Below are 22892 nucleotides of genomic sequence, written 5' to 3' on the forward strand. Positions count from 1 at the left end.
AGTGGAACAGTATAAAAGTGTGAGAGATGGGGGAGAGTCCAGAGAGAATGGGAGACAGTTTGAAGAGGCAAATATCCACAGTTGCTAGCAGGAGGTGGGAGGATAAACAACAAAGAGAATCTTTCCCTGGCAGCCATGGGAGAGAGCAAAAGTAAAAAGAAAAAAAAGAGAGAAATAGAGGCAAGGATCCAGCTGAGTGTTTAAGTAGGGAAGAGAAGCAGGAAGCACAGGGAGAAATAAATATGCTATTCCTCGTATCACTGTGTCGCGCTTCACCCCGTCTTTTCTCCGCTGTGTGGGTGTGAGCAGGGGCAAAGGAAGAGAGAAGGAGAGGCTGCCCATGGTGTGCAGATGGGGGGTGGTCAGGGGAAATTTGTGTCACTGTGTGATGAGCCGGTGAGCCTGCTGACAAATAATAGCATTATTTTGACAGACAATGCATTGTATCATTTAGATATTGATGTATATGTATATTTGTAACAGTATGTTTCTCCAAGATGTGGGTTTGTGGTTGCTTGTGCATTTCTTTGATATCTCAACAAAAAAAGCGCACCACTGGGTTCAGAATGAAATGCTTTATCTTCATCGACAATCCACTTATGTAAAAAAGGGGAATGAAAAGCTCTTCTCATGTTGACTGCTCAAACACTTAAATTCAGATTAGAACTGGCAAAAGACAGACATGGAAATAATTAATGTCCCAGTTCCTAAATTATGACATTCGTTTGAGCCTTTTTTTTCTCACTTGAATGCCATTTTAATGTAATATGGCATTTAATCATGACAAATTATGCTGATGAATTCCTTGCAGATCCCTTATCCAGCTCCATTTCCCCATTAAATCCATCCATAAAGATGTGCTGCTCAGTTTAAAAAAATGTAAATTAAAAAAATGAAAGAATCACATAAAATAATAAGAACTTACTTTTTTATTCAGTTGACTTGCTGACTTTAGGGATTTTATTTATTTTTTTCAAATTTCCTGCATATTCTCCCAAATCTATTCATTTTATCAAAAAACACACACACGCCCAACATTATTCATATATTCAGTTTTTCACATTTCTCACCCACATGCAAAGACATTTGCTCACCCACAACTTTTGCAATTATATGCTCTAACAAGAGTAATCAACTCAAATTGAGGCTAACAGGCTTTTTGCTGAATTATTGCTCATCATTATGTCACAGACTTACAGCTGGAGAGGTGAGACTGACATTTTGTTAAAATAAAAAAGTCACATGATGCGCAAAAGTAATAATCTTGGAGATATCATTTGCATCTTGTAACGCTTTATATATTTTTTTCAGTTCCTGTCTCAAATGATTTATGACGCAGAGCTAGATTGTGAGTGTGAGGTTTTTTTTAATATGAAAAATGCACAAAAAGTCAGAATCTACATGTAGAAGTTGAAAATCTGTGGGTCTCATGGGTGAATGAACAAGCAACAAGTGCCAAAAACTGCACTAACCTATAATCTATGGGTAAAGGGCAAAGATGTGTTGCTAACAGAAATGTGAGCACATATAAAAGTAAGACAGTAAAAATCAAGTGGAAATCAAGTTTCCAGAAAGAAAAGGAAAGAGAGGAATTATGGAATATGGAGCAAATGTATTCCTCATAATTTAGTAGGACTCATTACAAGTTATTAGCCCCAGTCTATATTAAAGAACTTTGGTCATTATTTTGGGCTACTGCCTTTATCAAGCTGCAGTTTGTGAGATCTACTGCTAAATCCCTAATAGGGCTGCAAATACATTTACTCTATAGAACCACTGTTTGGAGATTTTCCATTATTATGAATGTGCATTTTAGCAAGTTCACAGTAATGCATATACTGTTGAATGTATAGACAGCACAATGCACGCTGCCATTTACTCAGTGGGGGATATTATTTTTTGCTAATGCTACAAATAACAGATCATATGGAGAATCAGTACCAATAACAGCAGGTCACATTTTTCCACTAAGTGGGTTTTCATGCTAATTTTTATTAGTGTGTGGGTGAATTCCTTACCTAAGTCAATGCGCACAACCTCTGCCTTCCTATCTTTCTAGACAGAGTTTAATAACCTCAGAGAGTCTCTGTCTCACTGTGGGTGCAAAGATGTTTAAACCTGTGTTAATATGTGGGAGAAAAAAAACACCCAAACTCCATAACTGCATGGGAGTCCGTACACACTTACATGTGTGCACAGATGCATACTGACTGCTTCTCGACATCACCTTGGTTCGTCTCCGAGGATTAATGAGGTGTGCTTATCAGCCTGCACTCTGTATGCCAGAGCCTCGGCTTTCCCTAATCAGGCTGCATGTGTGTTTTCGCTGCAGTCAAGCTGTGGAATACTGATCTGGTCACATTACCACAATGTATCTATAAATACACACGGCTTCTCTTCCTAGCACTGATATCTTAATGTTTATTCATTTATGTATTATTTTATCATTGTTGGTTTTTAGGCATAGCCCTAAATGTTATCTGCAGGGGCAAATGGTTGTTGACACCATTTTACCCCTGCAGCTTTATCTAGTGCCAGCATTAGCTAGCACAGATTGTGGAGCTAATTAAAAATAATCAGCTGTGTGTAATTTTCATATCATGCCCACATAAGCTGTAAAGCCTCAACGTACATTTATCTAAACATACTCTAATGGCAAAGATGATGATCAGCAGCAGTAGCTCTGACCTATCAAGCAAGTGTTGAATGACTGTTAATCAAAATGTATGTAGTGAAAAATGCTTATGTCATGTCTGAAAATAAAGATTTATTGGATGACCACCTGTGGAGGTGGTCGTCTAGGGAACAGTCTCCATTTCTATTGGAGCATAGCCAATCCCACGTCTTTCCTCTACTTTTTTTAACACTTGATTTAATTTGTTTGTGACTCAATAAAAGACAGTGTACCTGTAACTGCTGACCTTGATCACTGTCAAATAACACGTCTGCACTCAAGGCAGTGATAATGCATGTTACCAGCCCGTATCGGTAGTGCACTTTGCCACATCTGAGGCATTTTGACTGTGCTGCATTTCAGTCATTCATTTGATTATTTACATCTGTGAGATGTCAAAATGTCTGCTTTGAAAGCTGAAATGTTTTGATGATGTAAGACACTTTGTTTGATTTTTCAGACACTTGTTATACAGAAATAAAAAGCCTTTAAAAAAATGGTGGATTTGCAGTCATGGTCTGGCCATGACCTTGAATACAGCCTTCAAAAACCTCTGGCTTCTGTCTCACTTTGTTCTGTCATTCATAGTTGCTGTGATACATCAGCTCTTTACTTGCAGTGCAGTTACTCATTAGCACAAAGTCATTTTAAGTCTCATTTGGATATGTCCTTTAGTTTTATGGGTTTGTTAGGTGAAAATAGCTGCCCCCAGTTTTTGTTCACAGCTTTGACTGCATTAGGCGAAGTAGAGAACAGATTTGAACAAATCTTTCGTCTAGTGACCTCCAAATTACTAGCATCCCCAGGCTTCTACCTTTCTACCTATAAAACCCGGAGAGCAGTCAAATGGTGGAAGTGGAAGCTAAATTGGCTAGTCATTCATATGTATATTAGGTCGTTACCTAGGAATTCTGGAGGGAGGGGAGTGGGGGTGAGTGATTGAGGGGGTGGGGGAGTGGAGTGTTTCAGTTTGCCATCTTAGGGAGAAATCAACACATGTCCTTTGTATGTCCTTTGTTGCTGACATTTATTGATGAAAACAGTACAAAAAACCAACCATTTGTACACATATTTACAAATAATGATAAAAAGTGAGTGAGTACATTTCAACATTTTCAGCAATCACTCACAATCCTGGCACTGCCACGGTATCTGTCGTCTGCATTTACCACATGTGTACCTGTAGCAGTGAACACATCGCACAGTGGCCTGATTTTTTTTGCATCTGTGTTTGACCTGACACGTGGCCCTTTTTCCAGGGCTCGGTGTGGAGTGGCATACCTGAGTGGTGAATTCATTGCGATCTGTCTGTCTAGTGGATTGAGGAATTTCCCTGCGAATCTTGTTGACTGTGCCGAGGATGGTGGTTTTCCGTCCAAGAAGTTTTTGCGCAAGTGAAAGCGATGTGAAGAAATTGTCCGTGGTAACATTTCTGCCCTTGTCTAGGAATGGTTCCATCAGCCTCATTACTACATTTTCAGAAAGTCTCTCCCCAGTGGGACGACTGGGGTCCTTGCCAAGATATGGGAAGACATTGCAAATGTACTTGGATTTTAGGTCGCAAGCCACCCAAAACTTGATCCCAAACTTGTCCGGTTTACTTGCAATATACTGCAGGAAACAGCACCGAGTCTTTGATGGGAAAAGCTGTTCATCAATGGTGATATGTAGACCAGGGTTGTAGCACGTGATGCAGTTGGTGACAAATGATCCCCACACACTGGAAATTGCAGCGAACTTATCAGTCTTTGCTCGATCACTGCGGGTGGACTTGTCATCAAAGCGTAGGTGTTGCATGATGTCTTGGAAGCGGTTTCGTGCCATAGTTCCAATTATCTGTGGGTTTCCCAGGTTTGCTGACCAGCAGTCATTTACAGATGGTGCTGTTTCCTGCAGTATATTGCAAGTAAACCGGACAAGTTTGGGATCAAGTTTTGGGTGGCTTGCGACCTAAAATCCAAGTACATTTGCAATGTCTTCCCATATCTTGGCAAGGACCCCAGTCGTCCCACTGGGGAGAGACTTTCTGAAAATGTAGTAATGAGGCTGATGGAACCATTCCTAGACAAGGACAGAAATGTTACCACGGACAATTTCTTCACATCGCTTTCACTTGCGCAAAAACTTCTTGGACGGAAAACCACCATCCTCGGCACAGTCAACAAGATTCGCAGGGAAATTCCTCAATCCACTAGACAGACAGATCGCAATGAATTCACCACTCAGGTATGCCACTCCACACCGAGCCCTGGAAAAAGGGCCACGTGTCAGGTCAAACACAGATGCAAAAAAAATCAGGCCACTGTGCGATGTGTTCACTGCTACAGGTACACATGTGGTAAATGCAGACGACAGATACCGTGGCAGTGCCAGGATTGTGAGTGATTGCTGAAAATGTTGAAATGTACTCACTCACTTTTTATCATTATTTGTAAATATGTGTACAAATGGTTGGTTTTTTGTACTGTTTTCATCAATAAATGTCAGCAACAAAGGACATACAAAGGACATGTGTTGATTTCTCCCTAAGATGGCAAACTGAAACACTCCACTCCCCCACCCCCTCAATCACTCACCCCCACTCCCCTCCCTCCAGAATTCCTAGGTAACGACCTAATATACATATGAATGACTCCAGCATTTGACTGACTGCTCTCCGGCTTTTAAAGGTAGAAACACAAAATGATGACTCCGCGGGGGTCTAAGGTAGAAAACCAAAATGACTGCTCTCCGGGGGTCTAAGTGTAAACAGCTCTTGGCTGTAAGCCTCAGTGGGATCGGAGATATTCACGTTCTACCAGTCTACTAAGATGTTGTGTCATGATTATATTTCAAGTGTATTTCAAACCCATGCCTTGACATATTGGTCACCGTTTTTGTGCTGATGTCCATGCCAGTAGAGGTTTGGACTCTTGCAGTTATTGAACAAAAGTCCAGACCTAATGACCCTGCTCTGTAGCTTCAGATCTTTAAGTGTCCCTAGAATCAGATCCAAGTCTGTTGTGGGCGCTTTCCATTAATGTGGTCCTGTTCCTTGGAACAAGCTGGCTGCTGACTTCCGATTGATTACATCTGTTTATACATCAAACAAAATGCTCAAAATCTTTTTCTTCACACAGGCTTACACTTACACTTAATGGCTGTGTTATTTCATTCAGTTTTTTTTTTTCCTATTTCACTTTCTTAAGGCATTGTAAAGCTGCACAGGTGTTTATATTTTTAAGCTTACATATGATGAAATATGCCATGTAAATAAAATAGCATCTTTTCAGAATTGATTAAATAAATGTCTAAATTAATCTGAACACAAGGCCTTTTATCTCATGTACAGTTCAATTTAAAAATCCAATTACCAGCCTCATCATCTGTGTTGAATTACTATAATTTGGTTAATTAAATCATATGCTATTCTCCTTGCAGTTAATACAGTGTTAATAATTAAACAATAACAAAATTGGACTAATTTTAATGTTTTTTTCCCTTTTGATGCTGAATGAATTAGCACCAATAAAAGACTACATGAACTATAAAATGTAAGATGACTCAAGTTATTTCTTAAATTGAGCAAACCTAAAACCCCAAATGTAACCAAAATAATATCATGTTCCAGTTCTGTCTGTTTTTGAAAGAAAAAGAAGTAATGTTTATTTTCAGTGTAAACGTTACAGACACATGCCAAGAGGCATCACAGAGCACATGAAAGAGAGTCTTATTAATTGTGTTTCACTGAGTTTAGTATTGCATCACACAACTGCACCATATGTAACAAATATCCTATTTCAATCTAACGGACAGGCATTGTCAAACATGTCTGACAACATTATTAAGAACTTAATTTTTTAATCAACTCTTACTTCCTGTAACATGTACATATTTCTAAGCCATGCTGAATAAATGCAAAAATGTAATAATGAGAAATATACTGTACATGAAATGAAAAGAAATGTCTGGCTAAGTTAGTAGTCTGTTGTCTAACTTCGATATTATAATTGAATGTGGAAATTGTAATTAGAAATCCAGTTTTTATATATTTGATTTGATTTTAATAGTTTTTTGTCTTCATAAACTGTCTACTATATTAACTTATATTCAGACTATGAACATTTAAAATAGGTCAGTACGAATTTAAATAGATGAAACTCATCTCTCAAAAATTGGATGGATCTTTTACCTCCCGAATATAAAAAAGACTACCCAGAATGCAAGAGCAATGAAGTTGAAATGTCAGATTGGCCTGAATCATCCAGTTCAATGACTGATGATAATGAAAAATCTTTACAAAAGCATATGACCATGAGCAAACAGCCGGCCTTGTGTACATTAAGTGAAAAACAAATGCTGGCAGTGATTTTTCTTGACATTTAACAGTAGGATGACAGTGATTCTATGGAAGTATACAGTAAATTATTTAGTTTGGAAAGTACGCACGCACGCACGCACACACACATGCTGAAGAGATATATCAAGAGAATAAATGGCCAGCTCTTTATTAGATGCTACTTTTTGAAATACTTGTATGCACATAGGTCAGGGGTGTCCAACTCCAGGCCTCAAGGGCCGGTGTCCTGCAGGTTATAGATCTCACCCTGAGTCAACACACCTGAATCTAATGATTAGTTCATTACCAGGCCTCTGGAGAACTTCAAGCTATGTTGAGGAGGTAATTTCGCCATTTGAATCAGCTGTGTTGGATCAAGGACACCAGCCCTTGAGGCCTGGAGATGGGCACTGCTGACGTAGGTGGTTCGCTGATGAAGGTGTGGTTCTCTCCTCCTGTGTGTATCTGTTATGCCAAATTGTGTTTTATATCAAAGAAGCTCACTTTACTAATGAAGCTATTAGAAGATGCACAAACAAGAGCGCGTGTCTTAGTGAATATTCCAAATATATTCCTTTGAATGTCTACTCATCTCCAGAATTGTTAAATCCCAGCTGTATTACTTTAATGTGGTTTCTAGTAGCAATTTGGCAATTAAGATGAAAATCTAAGGATACATCTACTCACTTTAAAATGGACTTTTCTTACATTATACTGACACGGCAGAAATAATGCATTGTTAAACATATCCCAATTACATCGCTTGAAGCAAGTGCCGCAGCACAAACTGTTTCGGTCAGAGACGAGAATAAGAGGCTTCCTAAACTCCTGGTGATTTGTTATGAGCTTAATACTCATTCCACAGAGTGAGGCATTAAAAGAGGGGCTTTTACACCGTCCCACATCAACTGCCCTACTTGATGGGGCTACAGATAGGGGCTGGGGAGGGATTTTAACTGAATAGATGAAGGACTGCTGGTAACTCTTGAGAAACTCATGTCTTGCATTTTATTGCATGTTGAACTGATACAATGTAATACATAGAAAATAAAGCAACAGATATTAAAGAATATGTCACTGAGTGTAAGAAACCTGCTGTTCAGGCTGCGCAAAATCTCCCTGAACCGAGTTGATTTCTGTCCAAACCACAATGCCCCCAGAAATCTAAATCTGAGCAGATGAAGAATGTTGTCTGTTTTTGGCCAGCTGCTTGCTGCAAAGCAATATTGTGTATGAATACCATCTTCATATTAACATTTCATAAGGTGTAAAATGTGAAAGTCTTTTCGGGGTTAGGGGTATTCTATCCTGCTGTTCAATGAAAAATATGCAAATAAATAAATTATCCTTCTTAGGTTTGCCTATGAGCAGAAGTATGTTTCATTCTGCTGTCTTCTGATGATGAGTGCACAAAGTAAAAGCAGCTAAAATACATTTTGATTTTCTGCTTGTGCAACAATGGAAGTGTGTAAAATAAAAACTGCCTCCAAACCTAATTACTGTATTCTGTGCAGATGTGTCAGTGTGTCGAAGTTCACATCAGAGTTTTCAAATCTTATTAATGATGCAGCAAATATTTTCAATTGTTAGAGATTCAGTGACCGTAAGGTTTTTGTGTAAAGGAAATGACTTTGTATTCTAGAGAAGAACTAACAATTTATGAATTACTTTCTGGCAACCATTAATAGGGTACATGCACAAAACATTGGAGGACATAATTTAGTGCACCTGTTTAATTTAATGCACCCTGTAAGACAGGTGCTACACAGTCTTTGCTGCTTCATTTTTATTAAAACAGTTTGTTGAGTTACTGGCAAAATCATGGAAAAGCATGATGCAATTACATGCACGAACCTGCAATAAAGGAATTTCTTTTAAATTAAAAGTTTGCATTTACTTGTTTTAAGGCTTTGTGTTTATATTTTCTATATAGATTAATTTCCACTGAAACATGCATCAAGCACTGACCCCACACCATTTATATCACATGTATATACAAAAAGGTTGAAAAAAAAAATCACCATTTATGCAACACCAGAAATTACAGCCACGGGAAAGCCAAGAAAAGGTTAAATAGATGGTATTTGGGGGACTTTTATCAAATCATTTTAGAGGTTTGTGGTGTCAGAAGTGCAGTTTGTTTCATAGATGCCTGATTGATGCTTTTAAGTTGACGTATGCACACAAGTTAACAGAAATAGTCCTTGAATCCTTAACTTTTCCAGTAAAAAAATAAAACATTTTGTCTCCGTAAGGTTCTTTATTGCTTTTTTCAGTTAAAATAATCACAATGAATCAAATTAAAATCAATTATGAAACTTCATTTTTATGTTATTGAATATAGCAATACATCTGAGCTATCTGCATATTTGTATGCAACTATAACAAAAAGCAGCTCTGCTGAGTTTACATGTTAACAAATTCTCATAACTAATAAGCAAAAACTACTTTTGGCTCCTGCCTTATTCAGAAGGGGTCACTTTAGCAGGTACCTCTCCAGGTTTTGATTTGGCAGATGCCCTTTCGAATGCAACCCCCAAGGAATTTGTGTTTCCTCTCACTATCAAACTGGGGAGCTTTTGCTTGTTAGATTACTGTGTAAACCACTACACTGTGGAGCAATCTCCTATAATAATATAGTAGATAACTGACTGCCAGGGAACTTTGAAGCAAGGCTGTAAGGAGTCCACATTCAGATAAGGTGGGTTAAGCTACTGGGTATAAAACTGTCTCCATCCCAAAACTTGGGAAATGGGCTGCGAAACGACATAACCAAATAAGAAAATGTGAAGTAACTAATTAAGCATTTTTAAATATCAAAATGTAACACTAGTGCTCCTCTCTGACTCGCAAAAGCAGACACAATTGCTTTTAATTTAAGGAACTTTAAACTGTCACAGTAACTTGACACTAATTAAGACACATGGCTTTTAAACACGAGAACATGTGTAAAATACTGTTGGGATTTATTTTTTTATTTTTTTTGCTTTTCTGGTCAAATTTTAATGAGATGTGATGAAAAATGGGGCATACTGGAGTAGTCAGATTGTGCATGCTTAGAAAGCTTAATTGCCCATCTTCCATCTACCACCTCTAAGTGTGAAGTTGGATGTGTTAATGTGCAGGATAAGTGCCTTCTACTCTCTTATTCATTCTACCATTGTTCATTTAATTTCAGGAGGCAGCTGACAGCCAATTATCTGCTCAGTGGTGAAGACAATGCATTGGACTTCAGCCTAGTAATAGCAAAAGCAGAAAAGTGACCTTGTGGTCACAAGCCTGCTTCACTCTTATCTGAAAAGTAAAGGTGATCAACACTAAAATTAGATTTCAAATCCAAGTCCAGCTCTTAATAAGAAAATACTGAACACGTCTTAAAATAGGTTCTTGAAAGACTATGTGGAGAACATTCATTGTTTGGCTTTTGTGTTGAAACAGATGGCCTCACCTGCTTTAAAGTAGCTGGAAATTATGAATTTCACAGAATCTAAACAGCCTTTCTGTAAGCGATTGCTACAGTTTATTTCATGTCCAGCTCCAAGCTGTTGGCAGCACAACATGAACGCTCCTCTTTTTTTCTAGGGAATGGAAAGTTTGTCATTAGAGACCAACTGTACTGTTATCCTGTGGCAGAAAGTTTGGAGACCATGTGTTTGTAGTTCAGTGATGTATTGGCCGTTCCATGACAAATCCCAGAGGGCTACTGCAGTCGGTGGGTCTGTCTCTCTATCAGCTCTCTTTATCAGTGTACACATGAGAGTGGGCTACGAGTGAGTTCATCTATAATCTAACAAGCCTAAAGACTTGAAGTTATTGGCAAACAGTAGTGAACAAGAATGGACCAGCCCTTACAGGAGAAGAAAGAGTCCGGGCCCTCGAACTCATAGTATCAGCTACACCCTGCAGATGTTTCTACAGCTTTTTTTCTGTAGGCAACGTAGTGTGATAGAACAAAACTATGCTTATTTTTTAATTAAGCAAAATGATTCTGAACATTCATTAGTATTAATAGGAAGAATACATTTGCTTTTATTTGTGCAGAAGCAGGAGAGGTTTGTCGATATTTGTTATATAAGGTTAAAGAGAGAGAGAAAGGGTAGGGCACACACAGATAAGCAGAGTTTGGCATTAAATAGAAGTGAACTTATATTGTGGCACAATATGAATAAAATCCAGTCTCAATTAGGCTGACATTTAGGGCTTATGCTAAAAAGATAAACTGCAATATTTGCCACCAGGATAAAAAATAAAAAAAGTCAATCTAGGCATCCAAGCAATCTGTACTTCATTAGAGTTTGCATCTGTTAACAGGAGTGACTTTAGGAACTTAGTCAAAGGTGCTCACTTTCAAACTTATTTAAACTTTTTTGCTTCCTCCTTCTTTAGTGTGCCCGCTGTTCACCATCCTTATCTTTCATTTCTGTGGCTGTAGGGCTCACAGCAGCGTGAAAGGGGAGTCTTGGCTTATAAACATGATAGACAGCAAAGATGCTTCAAACACAAGCCTGCATTCTGTGTGTGTGTGTGTGTGTGCGTGTGTCTGGCACTCAATGAATACCAAATTGCATCTGAATATACGGCTTACAATATTGTCAGTACCTAAACCCTGAATTTAAAAGAATATTTACTTCGTTGAGAAAGATACGTAAAAAAAAATCTCGGACCATATTGTTACCTCTAGGTCGATATCTTACCCCGGGCTTTGTTGTTTCTTGTCTGCTGCATCACATTGCACTTCCTCCGCTTAGTTTGAGAAATTGGGCGTTAACAACCCCAGCTTGAAGACCCAAACATTTATCCATGGCAGTTCCACAGGCGAGATTATGAATTAGTCAGAATTAGTCGCTAAATGACGTCATCGCCTAATTTGCATAATTGGTCATGCTAATCTAATTGTAACCTATGTTGTTGGAGAGAGAAATAACATCGTGGAAGAGACATAAAGTGAGTAAAAAACGTCCTAAATGCATTTAGAGTTTATTTAGAACTACAAATTAAATTTCTTTTAGCAATTATTGTTTTTTTTAATGTCACAATTCCAACCCTGCTCCTTTACCCGGGCTTGGACCGGCAAAAGTGACCCGAAATAGGCACTCTGGTGGAGTTACTTTGTGTGTGTGTGTTTATAAGTAGTTTTAAACCTTGTGATCCACAAAACAGCATAAGAGTAAAAGAGTAAAAGAAGAACTGACTGCGTTACAGCACCCGCTGCTTGTTGAGAGTAAAAGCAATACGCGCTTTCACGTCTTTTTTTTGTGACTTTTTTTGGAAAAAAAGTCGCTAAAGGGTCTGAAAACTCGCTAAATATAGCGACAAAGTCGCTAAGTTGGCAACACTGAGTGTGTCACCAATTTTGTATTACACTTCTATTAAATGTCAGATTTACTTTAAATGGCAATTCTGTCTGAGATGACTCATTTTAAACATTGTCATTACCACTGAATGTACTTTATCATCTACATATATATTGCCTCTAGGTGTTCTCCACTTTCCATTCAGTGCAGGTCTCTCCTCACTGGTGAAAGGAAGTAATGCTTTAAATGTTTCTACTTTAACACAAAAACACCAATGCATTTAACTCACAACTGTGACACTTAAATTAAAGATAGGCTTTATGTTTGCTACAGCTGGCTTCTTATCTTTGGTTTAACATTTAAACCACTTTTGGTTGCTGTTGCTGTTTGGTTGCTGTTTTTCTTTTCTTCTCCTTTTTTTTGGTTAAGTATAAGCACCAAAATTACCTTTGGAGAAGACAAGTTTGAATTGAAATGCACAACAAATCGTGCAACATTGAGACCATGCCAATTACCGTTGATGATTTTACATATAATTCTTTTGATGACTGCTAGAGGCCTCTTACATAATCTGTGTAGCTCTCTTTACCAGTGAATGCAAGAGATGATAACAGCCGGCTGAGACTACAAGGCAAAAGGCAGCACCTGCTCGTGATATGTCTGGCACTTTCAACAACTAATAAGTCCATTCAATGGGTTGATAACATCTATGTTGAGACTTGGCTGTACTAGCTGCATCTAATGTCCCCTAAAGCTATAACTTAACAGACACAAGGAACACTCTGCAGTTTGCTGTAATTCTGCTCCCTCAGATCCAACCAACACTACCTCAGGTGACTCACTTTATCAGTTTTTCAGATGTTACACAGCTCCCTCTGGCTTTCTGCAACTGAGGGAAAATAACAACCTTGATTACAGGAGAATGTCTTTAAAAAAACAACACGATGCTGTTCTACATGTTGCGATAACAAGCCTGCTGTTTTTATTTAATAATGTCTATCCTCCATCATACATCTATACACAATATACAGCCATACGTTTCATTTCCTGTTAAAAATTTAACACTGCATAGTGAATATATCTGATCAGCTTAGGCCCACCCAGCAACTTGAAAACTTAAATGACACTGGCAAATGCTCATATATTACCTGGTATAGGCCACAGTGTTCAAGTGGTTTGTGGCTATAAACTAAATGGTAATTTTGTGAAATTAAAATGATCCATTGCTTTTTGTCCAGCTGTAAAAAGTGAATTTCTCTAGCGTGGCATTAAATAAAGTCTATGTCTTTTATGTGTTAGAAATGCATACATGTTACAAATGGGTCATTTTATTGGTATATGTGGTTGTCTTTCCGATGCTGCTGTCTGCTGGGATAGCTACAGCCATCACAACTGGGGTCTTCTGCTCCTGGTCATCCACAACAAAAGCAGCCAGCAGTTGCTCATCTGTCTGTCCCAGCTTGCATCTTACATCATGCTATTATATGGCTGAGAGTCTCCTAAGCACCTTTGCATAGTCTGCAACATGGGTACTCTTGGCTGTGGTAGGCTCCTACCTTTATGGACATGGTGCTTAGGCCATTGATTTCTTTATATTGGCTACTTCCTCTTTCTGTTGATGGTACATCCCATGCACAGTCTTAGATGTCCATGATAGTTCCTCTTCCTGGTCACCATTTGTCTTCGGCTGCCTGAGGCATTCTTGGAGATGCTAATCTCAGGGGCCCCATTTTCCAGATGTATTTGCAGGTGCTGTGTTTTATCCTGGATTGTGAACCTTCCTCCACTAATCCTCACCCTCTGTATTTCCATTGCTCAGAGAGCCTCAGGGTGCTGGATGTTAGGTGTAGATCTCCATGGATTGTGAGTAGTTTTTGTGTCTCAACATCAGTGGCATCCATCTGTTCCTGTGGCCAGATTATTATTCCAGATAGGTAGCAGATGACCAGTATGTGTATGTATTTATGGCTTGGATCGTATCCCTACCATTCTTACCTTCTACATGTATTATGTAGGTATTATGTATATTATTATGCTTTCCCTTAGCCTGTGGGATACCCAGGTATGGGTAGCTACCCTTTATATCTGCTATTCTGCTTTCTGGCACATCCATCTTTGTACCCCTTGTAGACAGGTGGCCAGTTGGCAAATGTGGCCTGCCATCAGAGGTCAGTTCCTCTAGTCTGCAGGCTCACCAATGGCCGTGGTGAGGGTCATCACAGCCGGGATCCTTTCCCCCACGCTCCCTCCCAGTCTGACTGCTCGATAGCGAGACCAAACCCCCCACCCTCTCTGGCATATGGTTTCCTCTGGTGCACCATGCTGCAGTAACTGTCCCACTTGCTACCTCTACTGAGGATACGGCTTTGGTCCATTCTAAGATTAATTATAGTATTAAATAGCAACTGGAAAAACTGCAACTGGAAAAGTTAAAGCCATCAATGGCTCTCGGATGAGCTGTGTGAAAAGTGATAAATTTGGTTGCGGCTTAAGAATGAAGAAGTTTAAAAATGAAAAAAATAAAAGTCTGGAGTGTATGGAGAGGTTCTTACTCCTCATCTCTATTTGAGGGTACAATGTGCTGCCCAATTACTTTAGAAATGGGAGGTTTTTCTGATGGGCTACATTTGAAGGCAGAATGAAAAGCCAGTGAGAAGGGGGGGGGATCACACATTTTTACCACATTTCAGGAAGACACTTTCATGCTTGAGTGTTCTCATGTTAAGTACCACAAATAGTTGTATGACAAATAAAGAAAAGAGTGTTCAATTCCAGCAAAGTTTTTACCTCTGCACAGCTGGACAATCTCAGGGAGAAGTGGGTGTGAATGTAGTCAGTCAGTTAGTTGGCTCAGTTAAAGCTACAAGCCTTATCTGTGACAAAGATGTGTGATCATACTACATTTATTTTATTCTCTTTTCATTAACTCTCCACTGCTAGCACAATAATCAGATAGGATGCAAAGTTAATTTTTTCCATGACTGGTATTGCTTGCTTAGTTTACATTATTGTCATGATCAAATAAACACAGTGCAGTGTACAATGGGTTCATGTTGATAAAGTGAACATAATAATACACAATGATTATTGTCTCTGTGTCCAAAACTCCTCAATGGATTTATTTGTTGTCCTTTGCTGTAATGAGAAATGTCCCTCTCGTCCCTGGTTGATGGACTTGTAGTGCAAGCTGTAAGACCTACTGTAGTGGCAGGCCAGCCTTATCCTTTACCATCCATGATGCCTGTGGAGCTGCCTGAGCAGACAGCCAACCAGAATCATTCATGACTGGAGCAGTCAGAGGAGATACTTGGATTTGGTCTGCAGCATTCAGACATGCTCAGCAATCATTCATGTCCCACTGTAATGCACTGGGAATATCAGCAATGATGGATAGTTAACGTCACCCTTTCTCCCACATCTTGTTTCCTGCTCTCTTTCATCCTGAAAAACTAACCCGTTCTCATTTATTGCTGCATTGCTTCATTTGTCTCATTGTTTCTTTGTTTGTCCCACACTCCCTCTCTCAGCCTTGTTTTGACCTGCCAGATGCTGACTGTCTCGCTGCAGGCATCACAGGGAGTGCATGGAAACTTGTGACTACAGTAGCAGCCCTTGTTGACAGCTTTCAGACTATACAGCCTAATAACATAGAATTAACCACAGGTACAGCAGCTTGGTGCTAAAGGGAGCAATTATGTATTTTATATATACAGTATTTCAAACCAGAATGAAAGAGTGTTTCACTGTGGTTTCTTTCTTCTCCACTTCCAAAGTATGTTCACTGATGCACGTCAGCAGTACGATTTAATCTTAGCATCAAGAAATTTAATGGGCAGATGCATTTGACCCAATATCACCCCTTACTTTATGGCACATAATGAAAATGACTCCACATAATTCATTTTGGGTTATTTTATTGCTAACATACTCTGGACATAATTATAATGGTGATTACAAATTCACAGATCCACTGGACAGTGCCTTTTCACGCTGTTTCACCTCCCTTTATTTATCTTTTTGTGTGTAACACTGAGACGAGAAAGAGGCAGAAAAAGAGGAAGAAGAAGAAACTGGGCCAATGAAAGAGGGGACAATCGTTGAGCACAAGTTGATGTTAGACACAGCAGAATGAGTTTGACAGATCACAAATGCCTTGTAAGAATAGAAGAACTTAAAAAAAAGCCAAGAGGGCTAGTAGCCTTTCATACATATTTTTATAACTCTTACAAGACACAGCCTCTAAGGGCTGGGAGGCACTCCTAAATAGATCTTAAGCTCTGTCTTTCTGCTACTTCCCTGCCATTTTGGGAGACACTGCTCTGTTTCCAGTGTAAGAAACAAAGAGCTGCTTAAACAGATTATTACATTTTGCATATTAGTTCCCTTGCAAGCTGCACTGATCAGATTGGTCATGGATCAGGGGGCAGACGGGTTTAGGCAGAAATAGATATTGCATAGCTTCTGGCTCCCCAGCCTTATTACAAACCATTAAAAGGCGTTTTGCACACTTCCTTCTTAATGCCATTTCCTTCCCCCTGGGAGGAGTCTTGTTTTGCTAAATGGAGTTCCAATCACAGGCTTGACACTTCCTTAATGAAAAGTAAATGGAAGGTAAACAAAAGAAAAGCAGTGACACTGACAATAGACACACACACACCAACACAAAAATCTTATGATTTTTTTTTTCATCATTATGGTTTTAAGACTTAATTTATTTAGTTTGTCTAGCGGGAAATCACAACGCATAGCTAGGGTAACACTCACAAATGGAAAAAAAATGTTTCTTTATAACATTCAAATAATTTTGTCTTTAGCTGAAATTTAACGAATAAGGATATCCTTCATTAGAGGAAAAAAATTCAGTATAGTTTATCAGAATATGGGGTTTCTGCACAATGAAGCAGGATTACATTAAAAAATTTAAAATAAAATCTGACACCAGAAGAAAACTGGTGGGATGGGCAGATTATGTCTTTGTGTACAGAGCAGCAACAGCCAACTGAGATAAGCACTTTAAATGCCATCTATCCATTTCCTGCCACTTATCAAATTCGGGGTTGCAGGGGGACTGTAGCAACTGTCATAGAGCAAAAGGTAGGGCACACCCTTGATATGTCACCAGTTTGCCGCAGGGCTAATAGAGACAGACAAGCATTCACACTCAATTCAATTCAAACTTTAAATTGTAGGGCAATAATACAAAGAAACTTCAACAAACACATGACCCCTTCAGGACAAGCACTTGGTGACAGTGGGGAACTGTCATGAACCGAAGTTCCGTGCGCAAGCTGGACCCAGAAGCAGAACACACACACCAGGGTAGGAGGGAATAAAGAAAGCAAATTTATTATAACTAAAGGTGTCCCGTGAGGGTAGCCGAAAAAACAACGTATGGAACCAGAAGAAACCGAGGGACTGGGGAGGTGAACTGCGCAGGGAACGCCGAGAGCGGGGCTGTGAGAAGCTGCAAAACAAAAAAGAGAAACAGATTACTGGGGTGCGAAAAAAAGGCAGCATACGAGGGAAGGTGGAGTATACGTCTTACGGAGGTAGCCGGGCTGAGTGAACCAGAGGGGGGGGCTCCAAAAGGGTCGAGACGGCGAGGCTGATAGTGCTTCCGAATCTCAGGCGGACAGGTGGACAGGCAGGTGGCTCGCAAAAACGCCGAGTTGTGATCTGAGTACACAGGGTAAAACAGAGTCAGTTCCAATGGACAATTTGTCATAAGGGGTTTTTTCCCGCAGGTGTACGTTACCGCTGAGAGGCGACTACGGACTGGCGTGGAGCAGCAGGTAGGGCAGGATTAAATAGTCCACCTGGTGATCGCCTGGGATGGGATGCAGGTGTGGGGTTAGCAGCCACGCCCGTGGGCGTGGGCATCCCAACAGCACCCCGGACGCCGGGGTGAAGGGAGGAAGACACAACAAAAGACACAGTTTGTCTTTAATAACTGAGTTTAATAATAACTAATTAAATGGAGAGTGGTGTATAAATACATAGTGAGTGAAAAAAGGTGAGTGAAGGAGGAACACTCAGTGCATCATGGGAAGCCCCCAGCAGCCTTGTCTATTCTATTGGTACTGTGAGGTCTTGAGATGGGGCCTGATTATTCAAGACCTTGTATGTGAGGAGAAGGATTTGAAGTTTGGTTCTGGATTTCAAAGGGAACCAACAAAAAGGGAAGCCAATATGGGAGAAATATCCTCTCTTTCCAGCTCCTGTCAGTACACTCGCTGCAGCCTTGTGGATCAGGCTTTTCAGGGAGTCTTTTGGACAACCTGATATGATAATAATGAACCACTGAGCCACTTTAAATGGCAGATACAAATAAGACTGAAATACCACTTTGTCTAATTTGCTAATATTTTGTACATTACAACTGCCTGGCATTACTAAACGGGTGTTTTTTAGCACAACATCAAGAGTTAGAAAGAAAGGAAGAAGGAAAAGTCCGAAGACACATGGCCAAGACATAATTTGTACTAACCAAGAAAAAAGAATTCTCCTGAAGAATAAAAGCCAAAAAATGAAATAATAAAAAGAGGGCGAGAGAGACTGGTAATATACATCAGTTATGCCAGTGGCTTTTTAATCTCTTGGGTTACGGTGGCCTTGTGAGGATAAAGCCTGTGACTGATGAAAGTGCTGGCTTGCTTTGATTTACACGACCATATTGATACAGCATGCCTGTTTAAGATCAGAACTGGCAGGAATATCTGTGGGACACATGCCATCAGCAAGTGGAAGTCCAGTGGATGCACTTGAAGAAATTAAAAAGAGGAGTGTAGGTTATAGCAATTACAGAAATGACTCCCGGCAAGTGAGGAAAGGAGGCAAGCTGAGCTGTCCATTGTATTTTAAGGGCTCTTACACAAAACCATATCTGTGAGGGAGCAATAATTTACAGATTGCTTAGAGCTTGTCAATCAGTTAAAAGCAGGAATGACAACAAAGTCTTCCAGTGCCATTTCCCTGGTTGTTCATTTTCTTGTGTGTGCAATGTTAGGAAATAAAATATATAATCTGAATGCTGATTAGTGTGTTTTATGAGAGGCCCAGACTTCAGTGTAAAACTAGGTTGCAGGCTGACAGGAAATTACATGCTTTTGCAGAGCGTGCTTTTGCAGCTAGAAAGTGTTTTTTGCTCAGGTCTCCATATCCTGGATATGTAAAATAAAGATCATTTAAAAAGACCACTTTTGAGCCGTGTCTTTCTTGGCCCTAAAGAATCCGGAATTTAACACTTGGTGCCGTGACCCCGGATTCTTGTGCAGCTGAGGGGACTAATTTGGACCTTAAGGTACGTTTATGCTCAGGAAGCCTGTAGGGCCGTGAACGCACCGTCACGCCAGGCTGCGTTACAAAATGATGCTCAATGAGAGACGTCCGGCCGGGCAGGGGGGAGAACACGTCAGCAAAACGCTGTTGTAACGCGACAACGTCCGCTCTCTGGGCCTGTGTGAGATGGTCATCACAAGGGAGGGAGGCGGGGATGATGGAATTTGGCACCTCCGGCCCCAACTCATCTCTCTCCTTAACCAGGCTCACCAGAGAAGCGGTTTCAACCTCTCTCCACGCTTTAAGGAGATTGAGGTGATAAATCTGCGTGGCCCCTCCCCTGTCCGACCGAGCGACCTCATAGTCAACGTCCCCGACTCGCCGTGTGACCACAAAGGGTCCTTGCCACTTGGCGAGCAACTTTGAGCTAGAAGAAGGGAGTAATACAAGCACTTTGTCTCCCGGTGAAAATTGCCTGAGTCTAGCCCCTCTGTCATACAGGCGTTGCTGACGCTGCTGAGCCTGGAGCAAATTCTCCCGTGACAACCTCCCCAAAGTGTGGAGTTTTGCTCTCAGGTCCAACACGTACTGAATCTCATTCTTGGCGGGGCTCGGACCGTCCTCCCAGCTTTCTTTAATCAGGTCGAGCACCCCACGTGGCCTCCTGCCAAACAGCAGTTCAAAGGGAGAAAATCCCGTGGAGGCCTGGGGCACCTCCCGCACTGCGAATAACAGAGGGTCTAGCCAGTGATCCCAATTGCGTTCATCCTCGTTAATGAACTTACGAATCATGGACTTTAAGGTCTTATTCAGCCGCTCCACCAGCCCGTCCGTCTGATGGTGGTAGACGCTGGTCCGAATAGATTTAATGCCCAGTAATTCCTACAGTTCCCGCAGTGTACGAGACATAAACGACGTGCCCTGGTCAGTCAGTATCTCTTTCGGGATTCTGACTCGGGAGATGACCTGAAACAGTGCCTGCGCCACACTCTTTGAGATGGTGCGCAGCGGGACTGCTTCCGGGTACCGCATTGCATAATCCACCAGGACTAATACAAAGCGGTAGCCGCGTGCACTCCGGTGAAACGGCCCGATGAGGTCCATGCCAATGCGCTCGAACGGGACCTCTATGAGTGGAAGCGGATGCAAAGGCGCTTTTGGTATAGCCGGCTGATTAACAAGTTGGCAGTCCGGGCAGGACGCGCACCAGCGGCGCACATCCGCTCGGATGCCCGGCCAATAAAATCGGGCCGTTATTCGCTCCAGAGTTTTTTTGTATCCCATATGCCCTGCCATGGGGTTATAATGAGCCGCCTGGAAAATCGTTTCCCGGCGGCCCTGCGGCACCAACAGCTGGGTGTGTGTCCCCTCCATCACGACTCACTCGATATAACCTGTCTCTCGATAAAATGAAGCGTGGGTAGGTCCGCACGGCTTCGGGGCACACCACGTGACCATCAATCTCAATCACTTGGTCAAAGGCTGAGCGTAGGGTGTCGTCACGAGACTGTTCCAGTGGGAAATCACCCGTGGGGGGAACTTCCGGAGCCGGCAGGGCTACCTGTGAAGGACCCGCCGTCTCCCCCTCCCCAGAGTCAGTGTCGGACGACCCCGCGTCACCACTGAGCGCCGCGCAGACACTACATGCTACTAGCGGTCGTGACCGCACCCCCGCATACTGTCCCAACAGATGATGAAACCCCGGCCAATTCGTACCCAGAATTAGGGGATGCGACAGGCGCGGGCTAACTGCAGCCGTTACTCTATGCGTTTTGCCCCTATACTTTAATAACAGCGGCATTATGGGATACCTGTGAACATCACCATGCACACACCTCACCACCACCCATTCTGCCTCCAGCAATGCCCCGGGGCGAACCAAGCTTTGGTGCACGAGGGTCTGCGTGCAGCCCGTGTCCACCAAAGCATGGCGTATACCCCCTTGAGTCCTTACCGGAATGCTGTATGTCCCTCCCAGACCGGGAGAGGGTGCTGGAGCACCGGCAACGCGGAACACCTGCCCCACCTCCATCAAAGGACAGTCCCTCCTCAGGTGTCCCGGCTGTCCGCACTTCCAGCACTCCTGCCCCGGCGTCTGTGCTGCTCTCCGTGGCTCAGGGGCGGCACTGCTCAGGTCCGATCCCTGGGAAGGCACAAACGCAGCAAAAGGATTAGTGGGGCTCAACGCCAGCGTCCGCTCTGCCTGCCCTGGCGCAGGCACCCGGCGCCTCGGTGCCGGCACCGGGGCTTGTCTGTTCGGCCTCCGGCCGCTGTCCCCGGGCTCCCCCACTCTAGCGGCAAGGTGGTCCTCCGCCAACGTAACCGCCACCTCCAGACTCGCGGGACGGTGGCACCTGACCCATCTCGCCGTCTCCGCAGACAGCCCCTCCACGAACTGCTCCAGCACCACTTTGTCCACCAGCAGCGTCTCGCCCTCTGACGATCCCGGCTGCAGCCAGCGTACGGCCGCGTCATGCAGCTTCCGGGCCCAAGCAAACGGCCGATCCGCCACGGCCAGCCGACAGGCCCGGAACCGCCGGCGATGATCTTCAGCGGTGAGCCCCAACCTGTCCACCACCGCCAGGCTCACGTCCCAGAAGCTGCCCCTCGAAGCCGGCGGCAGACTCAGGGCCGCCGTCCGAGCCTCCCCCGACAGCAAAGGAAGCAAACGCGGAGCCCACTCCACCTGCGGCCACTGGCAGGCCTCCGCCGTGGCACGAAAAGTCTCCAGAAAAACCTGGGGGTCGTCCCCGTCCCCCATCCGGGGCACCGCCACCGACAGCGGTGGGGGCTTCGGCGGGGCAGCGGCGCCAACCAGCCGCTCCAGAACCAGAGTCTGCCGGTCCGTCTGCTCCTGCAGCGCAGCCAGGTGAGCCCGCTGGGCTGCCGCATGATCGTGGCTCATCTTCGCCACCACCTGCGCCAAAAACTGCAAAGGCTGGGCGGGCGGCGCAGCCTGCGGGTCGAACATCCCCACACCGGCAGGCTCCTGGGTTTCGGCACCACTTGTGACACACGCTAGGCACAGATACACCCACACACAGGTCGTTGTCATCAAGTCCCACATTTATTAAGAGTGTGCACTGAATCACAACAGAACACCGTCTGACAGCGGTCGGTTTCCCCAGCGTCTCTCTCCTCCGCTCCTCTCCACCTCACTATATAAAGGAAAGGAAAACCACCATCAGTCCAAAATCGCCATCAGCTGTTCTTACCAGCACCGCCCCGTTGAGCTCACTGCACCACTCCTCCCCTGCAGCCGCGCCCCGGACCACACCTCCGCCACAGTGTCTTTTGTTATATATAAATGTGTGAATGTATAAGTGAA

General features: G+C 42.5%; 1 long non-coding RNA gene across 1 annotated transcript; it reads right to left on the reverse strand.

Moving 5' to 3' along the window:
• Positions 1–17179: 17179 nt before the first annotated feature.
• Positions 17180–18203, reverse strand: LOC143419706 (uncharacterized). The gene is made up of 3 exons (XR_013099719.1): positions 18042–18203; positions 17832–17962; positions 17180–17750 (listed from the first exon to the last, which is right to left on the reverse strand). It is a non-coding gene; the product is annotated as an uncharacterized LOC143419706 (long non-coding RNA).
• Between the last annotated feature and the right edge of the window lie 4689 nt (positions 18204–22892).

The sequence above is a fragment of the Maylandia zebra genome, linkage group LG7 (genome assembly GCF_041146795.1).
Source record: "Maylandia zebra isolate NMK-2024a linkage group LG7, Mzebra_GT3a, whole genome shotgun sequence".
Lineage (NCBI taxonomy): Eukaryota > Metazoa > Chordata > Actinopteri > Cichliformes > Cichlidae > Maylandia > Maylandia zebra.